This window comes from Gadus chalcogrammus, chromosome 12 (assembly GCF_026213295.1).
Source record: "Gadus chalcogrammus isolate NIFS_2021 chromosome 12, NIFS_Gcha_1.0, whole genome shotgun sequence".
NCBI classification, from domain to species: Eukaryota; Metazoa; Chordata; class Actinopteri; order Gadiformes; family Gadidae; genus Gadus; species Gadus chalcogrammus.
Window position 1 is genome coordinate 9,122,687 of NC_079423.1, and position 7,089 is coordinate 9,129,775.

General features: G+C 44.5%; 10 non-coding genes and 1 pseudogene across 10 annotated transcripts; all 11 read left to right on the forward strand.

Moving 5' to 3' along the window:
- Positions 1-451: 451 nt before the first annotated feature.
- LOC130397687 (5S ribosomal RNA) lies at positions 452-570 on the forward strand. The gene has a single exon (XR_008900269.1). It is a non-coding gene; the product is annotated as a 5S ribosomal RNA (ribosomal RNA).
- Positions 571-1,099: 529 nt separating this feature from the next.
- Positions 1,100-1,218, forward strand: LOC130397689 (5S ribosomal RNA). The gene has a single exon (XR_008900271.1). It is a non-coding gene; the product is annotated as a 5S ribosomal RNA (ribosomal RNA).
- Positions 1,219-1,747: 529 nt separating this feature from the next.
- On the forward strand, positions 1,748-1,866 carry LOC130397690 (5S ribosomal RNA). Its single transcript, XR_008900273.1, has one exon. It is a non-coding gene; the product is annotated as a 5S ribosomal RNA (ribosomal RNA).
- Positions 1,867-2,394: 528 nt separating this feature from the next.
- On the forward strand, positions 2,395-2,513 carry LOC130397691 (5S ribosomal RNA). The gene has a single exon (XR_008900274.1). It is a non-coding gene; the product is annotated as a 5S ribosomal RNA (ribosomal RNA).
- Positions 2,514-3,041: 528 nt separating this feature from the next.
- Positions 3,042-3,160, forward strand: LOC130397692 (5S ribosomal RNA). Its single transcript, XR_008900275.1, has one exon. It is a non-coding gene; the product is annotated as a 5S ribosomal RNA (ribosomal RNA).
- Positions 3,161-3,689: 529 nt separating this feature from the next.
- On the forward strand, positions 3,690-3,808 carry LOC130397693 (5S ribosomal RNA). Its single transcript, XR_008900276.1, has one exon. It is a non-coding gene; the product is annotated as a 5S ribosomal RNA (ribosomal RNA).
- A 530-nt stretch (positions 3,809-4,338) lies between these two features.
- Positions 4,339-4,457, forward strand: LOC130397695 (5S ribosomal RNA). The gene has a single exon (XR_008900278.1). It is a non-coding gene; the product is annotated as a 5S ribosomal RNA (ribosomal RNA).
- Positions 4,458-4,986: 529 nt separating this feature from the next.
- On the forward strand, positions 4,987-5,109 carry LOC130395905 (5S ribosomal RNA). The gene has a single exon (XR_008898902.1). It is a non-coding gene; the product is annotated as a 5S ribosomal RNA (ribosomal RNA).
- Positions 5,110-5,638: 529 nt separating this feature from the next.
- On the forward strand, positions 5,639-5,757 carry LOC130397697 (5S ribosomal RNA). The gene has a single exon (XR_008900279.1). It is a non-coding gene; the product is annotated as a 5S ribosomal RNA (ribosomal RNA).
- Positions 5,758-6,285: 528 nt separating this feature from the next.
- On the forward strand, positions 6,286-6,404 carry LOC130397698 (5S ribosomal RNA). The gene has a single exon (XR_008900280.1). It is a non-coding gene; the product is annotated as a 5S ribosomal RNA (ribosomal RNA).
- A 530-nt stretch (positions 6,405-6,934) lies between these two features.
- LOC130396071 (5S ribosomal RNA) lies at positions 6,935-7,053 on the forward strand (annotated as a pseudogene).
- Positions 7,054-7,089: the final 36 nt, after the last annotated feature.

Below are 7,089 nucleotides of genomic sequence, written 5' to 3' on the forward strand. Positions count from 1 at the left end.
TTGGAGGATTTAAGCAACATACAAAAACTGACAACGTCTCTCAAAACTATTTTTGTGAAACATGAGGACAGTATAGTGATACTGCCAGCAGGGAGCACCAGAGAGCTGAACCGACAGTTGTACATTTCTTAAACTTTCACCAACACAAACACGCACGCTCACTTCAGATCATGGGAGGACGTCAAAAAATCACCACCCATTCTCTGACACTTTAACCGTTAACCTTGGTTCAAACATTTAACATCACACGCACACGCAGTGTATTTCAGATAATTAATGAATTCAGATGTCACAATGATCGTTTACATGGATAAGGAGTCCTACTGAATCAATTACTGCCGTTTATATCTAACTAATGATTGTTTTTGTAAGAGTGTAACGTCGAGCCTCAGCAGCTTTCTCACTCCTTATGTGCTACTGTATAAAACCTGGTTTTGCGCCTGCACTAATTGCTTACGGCCATACCACCCTGAACACGCCCGATCTCGTCTGATCTCGGAAGCTAAGCAGGGTCGGGCCTGGTTAGTACTTGGATGGGAGACCGCCTGGGAATACCAGGTGCTGTAAGCTTTTTCTTTTTCAACTCGAGCTCATTGACTCCGTGGCCTACCGTGGCGTACCGTGACCTGATGTTTACTGCCAACCGCTTTGGAGGATTTAAGCAACATACAAAAACTGACAACGTCTCTCAAAACTATTTTTGTGAAACATGAGGACAGTATAGTGATACTGCCAGCAGGGAGCACCAGAGAGCTGAACCGACAGTTGTACATTTCTTAAACTTTCACCAACACAAACACGCACGCTCACTTCAGATCATGGGAGGACGTCAAAAAATCACCACCCATTCTCTGACACTTTAACCGTTAACCTTGGTTCAAACATTTAACATCACACGCACACGCAGTGTATTTCAGATAATTAATGAATTCAGATGTCACAATGATCGTTTACATGGATAAGGAGTCCTACTGAATCAATTACTGCCGTTTATATCTAACTAATGATTGTTTTTGTAAGAGTGTAACGTCGAGCCTCAGCAGCTTTCTCACTCCTTATGTGCTACTGTATAAAACCTGGTTTTGCGCCTGCACTAATTGCTTACGGCCATACCACCCTGAACACGCCCGATCTCGTCTGATCTCGGAAGCTAAGCAGGGTCGGGCCTGGTTAGTACTTGGATGGGAGACCGCCTGGGAATACCAGGTGCTGTAAGCTTTTTCTTTTTCAACTCGAGCTCATTGACTCCGTGGCCTACCGTGGCGTACCGTGACCTGATGTTTACTGCCAACCGCTTTGGAGGATTTAAGCAACATACAAAAACTGACAACGTCTCTCAAAACTATTTTTGTGAAACATGAGGACAGTATAGTGATACTGCCAGCAGGGAGCACCAGAGAGCTGAACCGACAGTTGTACATTTCTTAAACTTTCACCAACACAAACACGCACGCTCACTTCAGATCATGGGAGGACGTCAAAAAATCACCACCCATTCTCTGACACTTTAACCGTTAACCTTGGTTCAAACATTTAACATCACACGCACACGCAGTGTATTTCAGATAATTAATGAATTCAGATGTCACAATGATCGTTTACATGGATAAGGAGTCCTACTGAATCAATTACTGCCGTTTATATCTAACTAATGATTGTTTTTGTAAGAGTGTAACGTCGAGCCTCAGCAGCTTTCTCACTCCTTATGTGCTACTGTATAAAACCTGGTTTTGCGCCTGCACTAATTGCTTACGGCCATACCACCCTGAACACGCCCGATCTCGTCTGATCTCGGAAGCTAAGCAGGGTCGGGCCTGGTTAGTACTTGGATGGGAGACCGCCTGGGAATACCAGGTGCTGTAAGCTTTTTCTTTTTCAACTCGAGCTCATTGACTCCGTGGCCTACCGTGGCGTACCGTGACCTGATGTTTACTGCCAACCGCTTTGGAGGATTTAAGCAACATACAAAAACTGACAACGTCTCTCAAAACTATTTTTGTGAAACATGAGGACAGTATAGTGATACTGCCAGCAGGGAGCACCAGAGAGCTGAACCGACAGTTGTACATTTCTTAAACTTTCACCAACACAAACACGCACGCTCACTTCAGATCATGGGAGGACGTCAAAAAATCACCACCCATTCTCTGACACTTTAACCGTTAACCTTGGTTCAAACATTTAACATCACACGCACACGCAGTGTATTTCAGATAATTAATGAATTCAGATGTCACAATGATCGTTTACATGGATAAGGAGTCCTACTGAATCAATTACTGCCGTTTATATCTAACTAATGATTGTTTTTGTAAAGTGTAACGTCGAGCCTCAGCAGCTTTCTCACTCCTTATGTGCTACTGTATAAAACCTGGTTTTGCGCCTGCACTAATTGCTTACGGCCATACCACCCTGAACACGCCCGATCTCGTCTGATCTCGGAAGCTAAGCAGGGTCGGGCCTGGTTAGTACTTGGATGGGAGACCGCCTGGGAATACCAGGTGCTGTAAGCTTTTTCTTTTTCAACTCGAGCTCATTGACTCCGTGGCCTACCGTGGCGTACCGTGACCTGATGTTTACTGCCAACCGCTTTGGAGGATTTAAGCAACATACAAAAACTGACAACGTCTCTCAAAACTATTTTTGTGAAACATGAGGACAGTATAGTGATACTGCCAGCAGGGAGCACCAGAGAGCTGAACCGACAGTTGTACATTTCTTAAACTTTCACCAACACAAACACGCACGCTCACTTCAGATCATGGGAGGACGTCAAAAAATCACCACCCATTCTCTGACACTTTAACCGTTAACCTTGGTTCAAACATTTAACATCACACGCACACGCAGTGTATTTCAGATAATTAATGAATTCAGATGTCACAATGATCGTTTACATGGATAAGGAGTCCTACTGAATCAATTACTGCCGTTTATATCTAACTAATGATTGTTTTTGTAAAGTGTAACGTCGAGCCTCAGCAGCTTTCTCACTCCTTATGTGCTACTGTATAAAACCTGGTTTTGCGCCTGCACTAATTGCTTACGGCCATACCACCCTGAACACGCCCGATCTCGTCTGATCTCGGAAGCTAAGCAGGGTCGGGCCTGGTTAGTACTTGGATGGGAGACCGCCTGGGAATACCAGGTGCTGTAAGCTTTTTCTTTTTCAACTCGAGCTCATTGACTCCGTGGCCTACCGTGGCGTACCGTGACCTGATGTTTACTGCCAACCGCTTTGGAGGATTTAAGCAACATACAAAAACTGACAACGTCTCTCAAAACTATTTTTGTGAAACATGAGGACAGTATAGTGATACTGCCAGCAGGGAGCACCAGAGAGCTGAACCGACAGTTGTACATTTCTTAAACTTTCACCAACACAAACACGCACGCTCACTTCAGATCATGGGAGGACGTCAAAAAATCACCACCCATTCTCTGACACTTTAACCGTTAACCTTGGTTCAAACATTTAACATCACACGCACACGCAGTGTATTTCAGATAATTAATGAATTCAGATGTCACAATGATCGTTTACATGGATAAGGAGTCCTACTGAATCAATTACTGCCGTTTATATCTAACTAATGATTGTTTTTGTAAGAGTGTAACGTCGAGCCTCAGCAGCTTTCTCACTCCTTATGTGCTACTGTATAAAACCTGGTTTTGCGCCTGCACTAATTGCTTACGGCCATACCACCCTGAACACGCCCGATCTCGTCTGATCTCGGAAGCTAAGCAGGGTCGGGCCTGGTTAGTACTTGGATGGGAGACCGCCTGGGAATACCAGGTGCTGTAAGCTTTTTCTTTTTCAACTCGAGCTCATTGACTCCGTGGCGTACCGTGCCCGTGACCTGATGTTTACTGCCAACCGCTTCGCTTTGGAGGATTTAAGCAACATACAAAAACTGACAACGTCTCTCAAAACTATTTTTGTGAAACATGAGGACAGTATAGTGATACTGCCAGCAGGGAGCACCAGAGAGCTGAACCGACAGTTGTACATTTCTTAAACTTTCACCAACACAAACACGCACGCTCACTTCAGATCATGGGAGGACGTCAAAAAATCACCACCCATTCTCTGACACTTTAACCGTTAACCTTGGTTCAAACATTTAACATCACACGCACACGCAGTGTATTTCAGATAATTAATGAATTCAGATGTCACAATGATCGTTTACATGGATAAGGAGTCCTACTGAATCAATTACTGCCGTTTATATCTAACTAATGATTGTTTTTGTAAGAGTGTAACGTCGAGCCTCAGCAGCTTTCTCACTCCTTATGTGCTACTGTATAAAACCTGGTTTTGCGCCTGCACTAATTGCTTACGGCCATACCACCCTGAACACGCCCGATCTCGTCTGATCTCGGAAGCTAAGCAGGGTCGGGCCTGGTTAGTACTTGGATGGGAGACCGCCTGGGAATACCAGGTGCTGTAAGCTTTTTCTTTTTCAACTCGAGCTCATTGACTCCGTGGCCTACCGTGGCGTACCGTGACCTGATGTTTACTGCCAACCGCTTTGGAGGATTTAAGCAACATACAAAAACTGACAACGTCTCTCAAAACTATTTTTGTGAAACATGAGGACAGTATAGTGATACTGCCAGCAGGGAGCACCAGAGAGCTGAACCGACAGTTGTACATTTCTTAAACTTTCACCAACACAAACACGCACGCTCACTTCAGATCATGGGAGGACGTCAAAAAATCACCACCCATTCTCTGACACTTTAACCGTTAACCTTGGTTCAAACATTTAACATCACACGCACACGCAGTGTATTTCAGATAATTAATGAATTCAGATGTCACAATGATCGTTTACATGGATAAGGAGTCCTACTGAATCAATTACTGCCGTTTATATCTAACTAATGATTGTTTTTGTAAGAGTGTAACGTCGAGCCTCAGCAGCTTTCTCACTCCTTATGTGCTACTGTATAAAACCTGGTTTTGCGCCTGCACTAATTGCTTACGGCCATACCACCCTGAACACGCCCGATCTCGTCTGATCTCGGAAGCTAAGCAGGGTCGGGCCTGTTAGTACTGGACTTGGATGGGAGACCGCCTGGGAATACCAGGTGCTGTAAGCTTTTTCTTTTTCAACTCGAGCTCATTGACTCCGTGGCCTACCGTGGCGTACCGTGACCTGATGTTTACTGCCAACCGCTTTGGAGGATTTAAGCAACATACAAAAACTGACAACGTCTCTCAAAACTATTTTTGTGAAACATGAGGACAGTATAGTGATACTGCCAGCAGGGAGCACCAGAGAGCTGAACCGACAGTTGTACATTTCTTAAACTTTCACCAACACAAACACGCACGCTCACTTCAGATCATGGGAGGACGTCAAAAAATCACCACCCATTCTCTGACACTTTAACCGTTAACCTTGGTTCAAACATTTAACATCACACGCACACGCAGTGTATTTCAGATAATTAATGAATTCAGATGTCACAATGATCGTTTACATGGATAAGGAGTCCTACTGAATCAATTACTGCCGTTTATATCTAACTAATGATTGTTTTTGTAAGAGTGTAACGTCGAGCCTCAGCAGCTTTCTCACTCCTTATGTGCTACTGTATAAAACCTGGTTTTGCGCCTGCACTAATTGCTTACGGCCATACCACCCTGAACACGCCCGATCTCGTCTGATCTCGGAAGCTAAGCAGGGTCGGGCCTGGTTAGTACTTGGATGGGAGACCGCCTGGGAATACCAGGTGCTGTAAGCTTTTTCTTTTTCAACTCGAGCTCATTGCCTCCGTGGCTACCGTGGCGTACCGTGACCTGATGTTTACTGCCAACCGCTTTGGAGGATTTAAGCAACATACAAAAACTGACAACGTCTCTCAAAACTATTTTTGTGAAACATGAGGACAGTATAGTGATACTGCCAGCAGGGAGCACCAGAGAGCTGAACCGACAGTTGTACATTTCTTAAACTTTCACCAACACAAACACGCACGCTCACTTCAGATCATGGGAGGACGTCAAAAAATCACCACCCATTCTCTGACACTTTAACCGTTAACCTTGGTTCAAACATTTAACATCACACGCACACGCAGTGTATTTCAGATAATTAATGAATTCAGATGTCACAATGATCGTTTACATGGATAAGGAGTCCTACTGAATCAATTACTGCCGTTTATATCTAACTAATGATTGTTTTTGTAAAAGTGTAACGTCGAGCCTCAGCAGCTTTCTCACTCCTTATGTGCTACTGTATAAAACCTGGTTTTGCGCCTGCACTAATTGCTTACGGCCATACCACCCTGAACACGCCCGATCTCGTCTGATCTCGGAAGCTAAGCAGGGTCGGGCCTGGTTAGTACTTGGATGGGAGACCGCCTGGGAATACCAGGTGCTGTAAGCTTTTTCTTTTTCAACTCGAGCTCATTGCCTCCGTGGCCTACCGTGGCGTACCGTGACCTGATGTTTACTGCCAACCGCTTTGGAGGATTTAAGCAACATACAAAAACTGACAACGTCTCTCAAAACTATTTTTTGTGAAACATGAGGACAGTATAGTGATACTGCCAGCAGGGAGCACCCGAGAGCTGAACCGACAGTTGTACATTTCTTAAACTTTCACCAACACAAACACGCACGCTCACTTCAGATCATGGGAGGACGTCAAAAAATCACCACCCATTCTCTGACACTTTAACCGTTAACCTTGGTTCAAACATTTAACATCACACGCACACGCAGTGTATTTCAGATAATTAAGAATTCAGATGTCACAATGATGGTTTACATGGATAAGGAGTCCTACTGAATCAATTACTGCCGTTATATCTAACTAATGATTGTTTTTGTAAGAGTGTAACGTCGAGCCTCAGCAGCTTTCTCACTCCTTATGTGCTACTGTATAAACCTGGTCTTTTGCGCTCTGCACTAATTGCTTACGGCCATACCACCCTGAACACGCCCGATCTCATCTGATCTCGGAGAAGCTAAGCAGGGTCGGGCCTGGTTAGTCTTGGATGGGAGACGCCTGGGAATACCAGGTGCTGTAAGCTTTTTCTTTTTAAACTCGAGCTCATTGACTCCGTGCG